The sequence below is a fragment of the Arachis hypogaea genome, chromosome 17 (genome assembly GCF_003086295.3).
Source record: "Arachis hypogaea cultivar Tifrunner chromosome 17, arahy.Tifrunner.gnm2.J5K5, whole genome shotgun sequence".
NCBI lineage: Eukaryota > Viridiplantae > Streptophyta > Magnoliopsida > Fabales > Fabaceae > Arachis > Arachis hypogaea.
In genome coordinates this window covers 84,609,102-84,621,449 of record NC_092052.1, presented here as the reverse complement: position 1 = coordinate 84,621,449, position 12,348 = coordinate 84,609,102, and positions in this window count along the sequence as shown.

The following is a 12,348-nucleotide window of genomic DNA, read 5'->3' as shown; positions in this document are numbered from 1 at the left end:
ACCTCATAACCATTTGAATCTGCCTGACTGAGATTTACAAGGATGACCATAGCTTGCTTCAAGCCGACAATCTTCGTGGGATCGACCCTTACTCACGTAAGGTTTATTACTTGGACGACCCAGTGCACTTGCTGGTTAGTTGTAGGGAGTTGTGAAAAGGAGTTGAGATTATAAACGTGCGTACCAAGTTTTTGGCGCCGTTGAGATCACAATTTCGTGCACCAGACTTCTAGTTCTCATACCTTGTCAAGAGCTTTGTTAGTTGTTAGTTTATTTTCATTGCCATTTATATTTCATGTCTCTTATCCCAAAAATCTGAAAACATACCTCATAACCAATAACAAAACACTTTATCATAATTCCTAGGGAGAACGATCCGAGGTTCCAATACTTCGGTTTATAATTTTAGGGGTTTGTTTTAGTGACAAACAAATTTTTGTATGAAAGGATTATTGTTGGTTTAGAAACTATACTTGCAATGAGAATTCATTTGTGAATTCTAAACCGTCAAAAATCCAATCATCAAAATGGCGCCGTTGCCGGGGATTGCAATGGTGTTGTGTTATTGGTTATTGTATATATGTGAATAGTGTGAATATGTTTGCTTTTGTTAGCTCTTGCTAGTTTTAGGATTTGGTTTTCTTTGCTTCTTATTTGATTTTATTTTCCTTTTCTCTTTCTACAATGAATTCTCACTTTGGCTATGAGTTTGGTTCTAACTATGTTGTAGGAAATAAGAGATACAATGAGGATGTGTATCAAGGATGGAACAATCAAAGGTGGGAGGAGCCATATGCATATGATCAATCTTCATGGCAACAACCTCCACCAATAGACTATGAATAAGAGCCATTCTTTGATGCATATCAATCCAATGGCTATGGTGAATCTCCTTGTGACTTTCAAGAACCACCACCATATGCCTACGAGCCATATCCTCAACATGAACCTCAACCATTCTCACAAGCCCCCGACCACCAAGCACCTCCATATGACCCTAATCCATATCCATCCTACCAACCACCTTTTGAACCATATGAGCCATAGATGGAACCATCATTCCAATATCAATACTCCCAAGAACCACCTCAATACACACCACCATACCCTTACCAGGAAGAACCACCTTCCAATTATAAACCCTTCCTCCAAGACAATGAACCCTCTTATCCACTCCAATCCCCAATGGATGAAATCCTTGGCCTTATACCTCAACGGCAAGAAGAAATACAAAGGGAGACACTAGAATTTGTGGCTACCTTGACCAAGGTGGTAAGCACTTTAGCCTCCCAATACTTGAGTACTCAAAGCACTCCCATGGTCACATGTGGAAAATTAATTGAAAAGCGTAAGGAGAGATTGGAAACTCCGGTGGAAAATGAGGGATGTTATTTTGTATTAGAGCAATTGGAGGAGCCTATGATTATTGAAGAAGAGGAAGAAGTGGTTGAAGACTTAGGAGATGCGGAACCTCCTTGGGAACCTATAGTCGAAGAGAACCTCTCGAAGGCGATTGAATTGGATGTTGAGGAGGAGAGTGCACAACCTCCAAAACAATTTTTGAATGAAGACTTGGAAGGAATGGAGCAAAAATTGAGTTCCCTTGGAGATGAAGATCATGCATCCAAATTTCTTGGTGGTGAATCTTTTGAATTTGAAGAACCTTCTCCCAATGAGATGAAAAGCAATGTGGAGGTAGATTTCTCTCAACCTCCCATTTATGATTTGAGTGATGGAGATGAATCAGACGAAATTGTTGAACAAAAGATTGAAATGGAAGTAGTTCATGAAGAGGTGGAGGTTGACAAGGAAGACCATGAGAGAGTAGAGCTTGTAAGGATATTGGAGATACCTCTCCCCAAGCCAACACCATCCATTCCTTCATTCGAGTGGGTAAATTCCTTCTACTTAAGATTTATTATTCCTCTTGAATATGGTTTGCTTAAGACGGATGGTCAACTTAAAAATATATGTGGCTTTTAGAGCAAGAGGGAGATGGTTAGTGGTTGGCATTGTAAGGGTTGGTATAGCGCTAGATTGCTTGGGTATAGGGGGATGTTTGGTCGCTTACATGAGAATTCTAAAGTCATGCCACCCACATGGATCAATGATAGTCAACTTCAAGATGGGTGTGAAAACAAAGTATGGGATCCCAGATTACGAAAAGAGGATCAAATTTGGGAGCCCCAAGCTTGTGAAGAACTCCATCAATACTTGGTGCAACAAATAAGGAATCCTGGGGCACAATGGAGGACCAAGCATTGGCGGGAGTTCCAAGAAGAATTTAAGCACAAGCCACCTTAAGAGGAGCTCCCCATAAGTCCAACTTAAGGACAATAAACAAAAGTGCTAGGTGGGAGACACCCCACCATGGTAAAATCTTTTCATTTTTCTCTTTTGTACATATTGATAAAATTAGTTTTAACTCATGTTTTGTTTAGATAGTTGAGTTTAATTGGTAGTCTAGCATGATTGAATAAGGTTTTATGGTGTTTTGGTAGCTGCTTGGAGGTTGGGAATGCTTGGTTTGGTGCAAAAACATAGAAAATTTTGAAAAACGGAGCACCATCCACGCGTACGCGCACCTCACGTGTACGCGTGCATCAAGCATTTTCGCCTAACCACGCGCACGCGCCATGCACACATACGCGTGGATTGAAAAATTCCACCACCAAACCAAAAACCCGAGAGTTGCGCGTGCACTATGCGAACATTGAGCCTGGGGCACAAACCTCAATCCACGCATACACGTGATGGACGCGTACGCATCCCTTCTCTGGTTTACCATGCACGTGTAGGCGTGACCTGCGCGTACGCGTCGTGTCCATTGTACCTTTATCCACGCGCGCGCGCCATGCACGCGTACACGTGGATGCCCTTCCTTCACTACACTTCTTTTCTCTTCCTCTTTCCATTTCTTTCCTTCTCCTTTCTTCTTCCTTCTTCTACCGCTCATCCAACACTTCCAAACACCATCTATAACAACCTAGGTAGTTAGATAGTTAGTTTAATTTTCATTTAAATTTCTATTTCTCATTGTAAGTGTTGGATTGTTAATCTTGTTTACCATTAATTGTTGCTGAGTACTAAACGAGATGTTATCTCAACATCATTATGTTTATAATCTTTGTTGGATTCTATTGTTGAGGCTATATTTTGCTACTTTGTTTTAAGATCTTCATGCTTGCCTTTTGAGAATACCAAGTGATGAGAATTGCCTTCGAGCTTGTAACTCTTCTTGAATTGCATGATTTGGCCGACATGTAATTTGAATCCTATGCTTCGATTAGGAAATTTCTTGATGGATGATGTTGTGTATTTATCTTAATGCATTGTGTTTCATGATCATATGCATCCATATGCTTTTAGCTTGAATGCTCTCATGCTTCTTTAATGCTTGTTTTACCTTACAAGTTTACTTAAAGCATCTCAAGCACACTAGGATACGTGAAGTGCATACTTCTTTTGTGACATCACCTTTTATGCTAATGTGTGTTCTAAAAGGCGCCTAATTTAGAATTCACACACTTATTTTTCGTCAAAATCACACTAATTCACTCACTAAATCCTAGTGATTTTCCTCATTCCAACAATTATGCTTCCTTGTTTTCTCATCTTATGGTGTTATTTTATACTTTTCATGAACGATGCACCACAAGCGAAAATGGAAGCAGAAGAAAGAACACATAGCAACCCAGAGAGTCGCCGTACCCCCTTGCTCATCTTTGAGTGCACCGAGGACGGTGCAAACTTTTAAGTGTGGAGAGGTCGTCTGACCAATCGGCAATTTTGGGTGACAAGTTTCTAATCTTAACACTTTTGCATTTCATTCTAGGTTTTCAGGACTTTTACTTGTATTTTCTTAATTTTGTATATATATATATACATACACAATAAGCTTAGTCAAAATAACAAAATTCTTCAAGATTTCTATCTATAGGGCACCAATTGATTTGAGTAAAAACTTTTCATAGAACTTGCTTGAATTATATATCTTGTGGAACATGAATTTTGAGCTAAGAACACAAGCATGTGAGTTTTGAGTCTAATGGTGTGGTTACATCTTATAACCACTTATTTTCCTTCTTGTGTGCAATTATTCTCTTTCTATGATTGTAATCTTTGATTTGTTTGATTCTTTATGTCCATTATTTTGTGTATCCATGCATTTATATGATTGAGGCCATCATTTCATTTAGCTCACTTACCCAAATAGCCTTACCTTTTATCTTCCATTGTTAGCTAATTTAAGCCTACGATTAACCCACTTTGTTCTTAATTTAGCACATTACAAGCCTTGAAGCGAAAAATAATAAATGTCTTTATTTAGATATTTGATTAGCTTAGGCTAGTGTGAGTGTGTCATTCAAGTGTGGGAAAACTTGGGACGTTGGTTGAATAAAAGGGTAGTTTTGTATTTTTGTTGTAAATATTGGGAATTGGGTACATGCTCATGTGTAATGAATGGGAAACCTTATGTATTGATGCTCTTATAGATACCTTATTAAAAAATAAAAAAAATGAGAAAAAAAAAGAAGGAAAAATATATATATCGAAAAAAAACAAATAGAAAAAGAAATAAAAAGAAAAAGAAAAGAAATAAAAAGGGGACAAAATGCCCCAAAGTAAAGTTCAATAAAGATCAATGCATATGAGTTGAAATGAAAAGGAAATGCATGAGTATGTGAAAAAGTGAGAAGAATGGGTAGTTAGGTTAGTTTTGAATTATATAGGTTGTCACAGGTTAGGTGGGAAGTTTAAACTTATCAAAGATTCAAATTTCAAGCTCACTTGACCAAATATATATCCCACCTTGACCCTAGCCCCATACAACCTATGAATAAGACCTCATGATACTTGTATGCATGCATGAAATATTTGTTGATTGTTAGATGAAAAACAAATCTTGGAAAGCATGATTAGGAGAGAATTGAGTGAATCAACCCCAAACACTTGAGCGAATAGAGTGCAAACACTTCTGGTGAGGGTTTGATGCTCAACTACATGTCTCCACCTATGATCATCACTCTTCATGCAAGTTTGTAAAAATATTTAATAGCTCCATTCAATTGTGGTTTGGCATGGTTGTTAATACCCTTAGCCCTTGTGCATATATGTTTCTTGGGAAATAATTTATTTTGGCCAAGCAATTGCATTCATGTAGATAGTTGCATATAGGTAGATTGCATTTAGTTAGTTTACGTTGAATAAATGTTGATACTCTTTGTCCTCCCTTGGTTTAAGCATGAGGACATGCTTGGTTTAAGTGTGGGGAGGTTGATAAACCCCATTTATAGGGTTTATCTTGTGCTTAATTTAGGTGATTTTATGACCTTTTACCCACATTTATTTAATGAAATAGCATGGTTTCATGATTGTCTCCCAATTTGTGCTTAAGTGTAAAAACATGCTTTTTAGGCCCTTAATTAGCTAAATTTAGTTCACCTTTGATTCCACTAGATGCCTTGATTTGTTTGTTAAGTGATTTCAGGTTGAAAAGGCTAGGAATGGATCAAAGGAATGGAGAGAAAAGCATGCAAAGTGTAGCAATCATGGAAAATCAAGGATTTGGAGAAATTCACTCCACGCGCACGCGCAGCAGATGCACACGCGTGAAATGAAAAGGTCGCAAGGCGACGCGTACGTGCACATGACGCGTACATGTGGATGAAAATTTGTCAAGCGACGCACACGCGTGATGTACGCGAACGCGTCGATGTCCGCACGTGACCCACTTAAAGTGAATCCACTGGGGGTGAATTCTGGGCTTCCTAGGCCCAAATCCAACTCGCTTCTGATGCTATATAACCCAAGGAATGAAGAGGAATCAACATACTGTAGATCATTAGTTTAGTTTATATTAGTTTTGGAGGGAAAGTTAGTTTTAGAGAGAGAAGCTCTCACTTCTCTCTAGGATTAGGATTAGGTTAGATCTAGATTAGAATTTCTTAGATCTAGGTTAATTTCATGCTTTGATTTACTTTTCCTTTTGTAATTCCTCTTCTTCTACCTTTCCTCTCTCTAGTTTTGCATTTGATTCATGTAATCCTCTACTTTTATGTTGATGCACTTTTGTTTCTTCTATTTTCATTTTAAAGCAATTTATGATTCATGTTCCTTTGTTGTTGAATTGCTTAATTCATTTTACTTTTCTTTTATGCCTTCCATGTGTTTGATAAAATGCTTAGTTGGATTTTAGTATAGATTTTTCCCCTCTTGGCTTTGGTAGAGTAATTAGTGACTCTTGAGTTATCTAATGCTTTTGTTGATTGATAATTAGTAGTTGCTAATTGATTTGAATGCCACTAAAGCTAGTCTTTCACCTAGATTAGGCTAGGACTTGTGGACTCAAGTTAATTCATCCACTTGACTTTCCTCCATGGTTAGAGGTTAACTAAGTGGAATCAAGGGACAATTGTGGTCACAATTGAGGAGGATAGCTAGGATAGGAATTCTAGTTCTCATACCTTGTGAAGAGCTTTGTTAGTTGTTAGTTTATTTTCATTGCCATTTATATTTCATGTCTCTTATCCCAAAAATCCCAAAACATACCTCATAACCAATAACAAGACACTTTATCACAATTCCTAGGGAGAACGACCCGAGGTTCCAATACTTCGGTTTATAATTTTAGGGGTTTGTTTTAGTGACAAACAAATTTTTGTATGAAAGGATTATTGTTAGTATAGAAACTATACTTGCAACGAGAATTCATTTGTGAATTCTAAACCGTCAAAAATCAAATCATCAATATGATAATGAAGATGATGAATGATGGGCCATGTTGGTGTGTTATTTTTATTTAATTTATAATGGTCCACAGAAGCAATGGCATATGTATGTCTAAAGAATTATCCTTTTGAATTCTTCTTCTTCTCACCGCAGCAGCAGCTGCTTACTAGGGTCCTCTCTTTTGGTCAGCCTATGATATGAACGGTATACATCGGCCAAACTAAAACTACAAATTCAATCCAATTTCTGAATCCAAACTAAATGGAAAATACATCAGCAACAACAACTAAATTGGAAACAACAATTTTTTTTTCGTCAGCTCAAGAGAGTTCAATTAGGCAGAAAAAGTTCATCCTCCCAAACTCAAACCTTAAAGCAAATACCAAAATATCTACTTTTAAACCCCCAGAAAAGACTAATTCCACTTAACTTTAATAAATTTCATCACTTGAAAAATTAACTTAAAAAAATATCTTTTTTTTCATTCTTTATTTTTCCTTTTTTCCAAATCAACTCCATTTTTTGCAAGTTTCCACAGCACAAGCAGAAGCATCATCAAAGTCCAAGATCAAAAGGCAATTCATATTACATATTACAGGAGGCAATTGAATTCAATTCAATTACAAATTACTAAACCAACACTCTTCAATCTAATTTCTGAATCCAAACTAAACGGAAAATACATCAGCAACAACAACTAAATTGGCAACAACAATTTTTTTCGTCAGCTCAACAGGGTTTCAATTAGGCGGAAAAAGTTCATCCTTCCAAACTCAAACATTAAAGCAAATACCAAAATATCTTCTTTTAAACCCCCAGAAAAAACTAATTTCATCACTCAACTTTAATAAATTTCATGACTTGAAAAATTAACTTAAAAAATAAAATAAAAAATCTTTTTCTTCATTCTTCATTTTTCCCTTTTTCCCATTTCAGCTCCATTTTTTCCAAGTTTCCAAAGCACAAGCAGAAGCATCATCAAAGTCCAAGATCAAACGGCACTATACTATGATTATGAATGAAAATTTTTAAACAAGTATATATAAAATTGATCGATAGAATCAATCAAGGAGTGTGTGTGATTGAATGTTACCCAGAGGATTTTGCTTCGAATAAAACTTGCTCACATAATCAAACTTGCTCTTTGAATACAACGCTTCTGCTGGTGAGCTCACGGTGACAGGAAGCTCATGGTGAAACTGAATGGCGCACAGCTCAACGGCGAACTCCACCCGTGGTAACGGCGGCAGCGGCTTCCCCTGGCGGCGGCTCGGATGGCAGTAGCAGCCGCATCAGAGCTTCAACAGCGGCGGTGAAGGCAGTGGAGGCGGTGACAGAAACCATCTTAGCTTTAGACCCCTCTCTCTCTCATCTTCATGCGCTTTCTCTCTCTCTTCGAACTTCGATGGTAACGCATAGTGAGGCGCGATGGCGAACCTAGCTCGATGGCGGCTGGATAGCAGAGGAGCGCAACGACTTCTTTTCTTCCTCGCAGTGACAGAAAGCTCACGGTGACAGGGAGCTCGCGGTGAGATAGAGAAGCTCGGCGATGCTAGGGTTTTTGCCTTCGTCGATCTTGGTGGCTATGACAAAGTAGGGGCTGGGACAAAGGGAAACGACGATGGAGGGGGTTAGGAGGAGCTCGGCGATGGTGGGGGCTAGCTCGAAGGAAAACGGTGAGAGCTAGGGTTCTTTTTTTGTTATAAGTTATTAATTAGGAGGGAATGGGGATTTTGCTAGGAGGGAGGGGGGAATTTTGGGATGGGAGGGGGGGAATGACGGCGTTTTGGGAGGGATAGTTAAAAAAATCAAAAAATGAATTTAAAAAGAAAAACCGTGACCATAGACCACCTTAGGCCACCCCTGATAACCGTGACCATAGACTCTTTTAGGTTACCTCCCAAAACCGTGACCATAGATACCTTTAGGTCACTTTCCAAAACCGTGACCATAGACCCTTTTAGGTCACCCATTCGAAAAATCGTGACCATAGACCCTTTTTGGTCACTGTAAAAAACCGTGACCATAGACCCCTTTAGGTCACTCCTAAAACCGTGACCAAAGACCCCTTTAGGTCACCCTTTTTTGAAAAACCGTGACCATAGGCCCTTTTTGGTCACCGTAAATAACCGTGGCTATAGACCCCTTTAGGTCACCCCTAAAACTGTGACCATAGACCTTTTTAGGCCACCCCCCAAAACCGTGACCATAGACCACTTTAGGTCTCCCCCTAAAATCGGGACCATAGACCCTTTTAGGTCACCCTTTTTTGAAAAACTGTGACCACCCTTTTTGGTCACTGTAAAAAACCGTGACCATAGACCCCTTTTAGTCACCCCCTAAAACCGTGACCATAAACCCTTTTAGGCCACCCTTTTTTAGAAAACCGTGACCATAGCTTTTTTTTGTTACGGTAAAAAACGGTTACCATAGAGGGTCTATGGTCACAGTTTTTTTTCGTGACCAAAACGAACATGACCATAGACCCAAAATGTTGTAGTGTATGATGTATAATTTGAAGTTAAAGGGCAAGCAAATTAAAAAAACTCCAGAACTTGAATTTGATGCAGTACATTCTGATGATGAGTGGATAACTGGAGATGTTAATGAGAATCATGCGGAAAGTGTTTAGCATTCTCACTTGCCAACAAATGACAATACTAATGATGATCTAAATATTAATGAATTTGCTATTCCAAGTATGAATAGTAATGAATTCAACATGGGTGAAGGAGGTGAGAATGAGTTTATGGGGATCCATAACAAAATTTAATAAAGGAACAAGATGAACATGTGAATGATGATGATGTTTTTGTTGGCCGTGTTGAACCTGACCCTGAAAGAAATGATATTTCTGATGAAGATGGTGAAGATGATGATGTTGATGCCATGGAATATGAAGATATTGGAGGATTTCAGTTTTAGACTTTATTAGAACATTTAATTGTTACTTTGTTGTTTTCTTTTATTTTTTGGTTGTGTTATATGAAGCTTTGATTGTGTGATTGTGTGTTTTATGTTGAACTAGATACATACTTGTGAAGGATTTAAATGTGTGATCTAGAGTACATGTTGTAACTTGTAATTGTAGTATTATGTTAATTTATTATGTGTTTTGATGTTGAAATTGTTAAGTTTGAATGCCTATATCTGAGTAAATATATATATTATACATGATATATATTTTTTATAAAAAAATGTTTAACAGGTAAACTCGTACGAGTCTACGAGTCGAGTCTACGAGTCGAGTCTACGAGTCGAGTCTAGGTCAGCTCCACGAGTTTACCTAGACTCGCGAGTTTTACAACCTTGAACTCAACAACCATTTAAATTCAAACCTATCCTATGGGTCACTAGCCTAAGTGTCCATGAATATTATATACTACATAGAGAAACCCAAACCATACCTTGGTTGATCCCCTATATGTCTAAAACTTAAAATTGAGCACCAAAGAGCTTTCAACCAAATTAAGTTCCAGAAGCTCCCAAAGCCACAACAATCAAATTATATGCATATAAATCACCTCAAATCAACCTAGGGTTCCAATTAAACATAAATTCACATGGGTTTAATGGCTCTTACCTTTTCCAATAGATTTGATAGCTAAAATCCAATGCTAAACAAGGATTAGAGCAAACCTAAACATCCAAAATCACAAAAACTCACTTAATCCAAAACCCTAGAAACCCAAAATTTAGAGGAGAAGAACTAAAGGGATTTCGAGCTTTCCTTACCATTTTCTTACATGGGTTTTGTAGAGCTCTTCACGAGGAACGCCTAGTCGCAAATGGTGTGGCGATCGGAGCTCCGTAGCTCAAGATATGAGCTAGAGAAGAAGAGGGTGAATAGTGTTTCTTCTTCCCCTCCTCCCCCTTTCTATTTCTGAAGTGTGTGTGTGTTTAGTGGAGTTGTGGCTGGTTTGGTTCACTTAAAGAGCCTTTTATATGTTGGGCTTGGGCCCAACTTGGGTCCGGTCCAACCCGTTAGCATTTTTAGCCCGTTTGGCCCAACTTTGGGCCAAACCTTTAAAATTAACACCCGGTTTTCTATTTCTAATATTTTTCTAAGGTTTTTGACTGTTTTCACTTTTTCTCGTGCTGTACCAGGCAGACTTGAACCGGTTCAACCAGTTCAACTATCGATTCACAGTTTTTTATGGTTTTTCACAGAAAGCACATTTTCTGACTCAGAAAATCCTATTGAGTCCAAAAATCACCCTTAAATCCTCAAATTCTCTCTCTAACTTTTTGGAATCTAATTTGGGCAATATTAATTACTTAATTAATCGGTTGATTAATTGCGGTTCTTACAATTATGAAGGTTGATGATGAATGTGAGATTTATGATTGTTGATGAGGGTTTGTCGATATGATTGATGATTGATGATGAATATTGATGTTGTTGGTAATTCGAAGGTGAGTGTTGAGATTGTTCATAAATGATGTGGGTTATGAAGTTAGAATGATGATAAATTGATGTTTGGATTGATGAGTGTTGAAAGAGTTGATAAATTGAGATATTAAATGTTGGATGTGGTATAGTGAAATAATGATCGAATTTAGAAGTTTTGATGTGAATATTAGGTTGAATTTATCATTAGTTGAGGTGGGTACTAAATGGTATCGGTTGATTGAATAGTTGATATGGTCGAGAAATGTTTGGTATGGATTCATGAGTGAATTTGGTATGGACATCATGTGCTACACACTGCATTGATTTGATATTAGAGGATTTTGAAAAGAAGTTAAAGGTGCATGAAACAACCATAAAAAAGGGAAAAAAATCACCACTTTTATCTACTCCCGGAGTATATTCATTAGCATGTTGAGGAATTTTACAAAGGGAAAGGACTTGGTTCGGCCAGGTGTCACAAGATTTGCCACTGCCTATTTGACTCTCACTTGTCTTCATGATAATAAAGGACTGTTGATGACTATGTTTACTTCTGATGCTTGGAAGACAACTAAGGTTGCATCAACGCCTGAAGGAATAAGAGTCCAAAACATGGCCTTGGATAGTAGGCTATGGAATAATATTGCCATATTCCTCAAGGCTGCTACTCTTCTTATTACAGTTCATTGCTTGGTAGATTCAGATGAAAACCAGACATGGGTTTCATCTTTGAAGGCATGAAAAAAGCTAAAGAAACAATCAAGGCTAACTACGGTTGTGTTAAAAAGAGGTAATCTTGAGTCTTGACTAATTGAAAGCTTTAATATTTGATTATCAATGTATCATGTTACCATGTTTTCTTATTATATTCAGTTATTTATTTAATTTTCTTATTTTTATTCATTTGCATTGTTATTTTTAATTATGAACTTATATGGGAAATTATTGATGGAAGGTGGGAAAGCCAACTGCATAGACCATTGCATGCTGCTGCGTATTATCTTAATCCTCATTATCACTATGAACCTAATTTCATGGTTGATGATGCTGACATTAAGATTGGTCTATATAGTTTTTGAAAAACTGGTTCCTAACCAGGAAGAAAGGAAAAAGATTGGTCTACAACTTCTTGACTTTCATTATGCTAGATGCCTCTTTGGTAATGAACCTACAAAGAGTAGTAGGAAGACCATGCTACCTGCTGAGTGGTGGGACTTCTATGG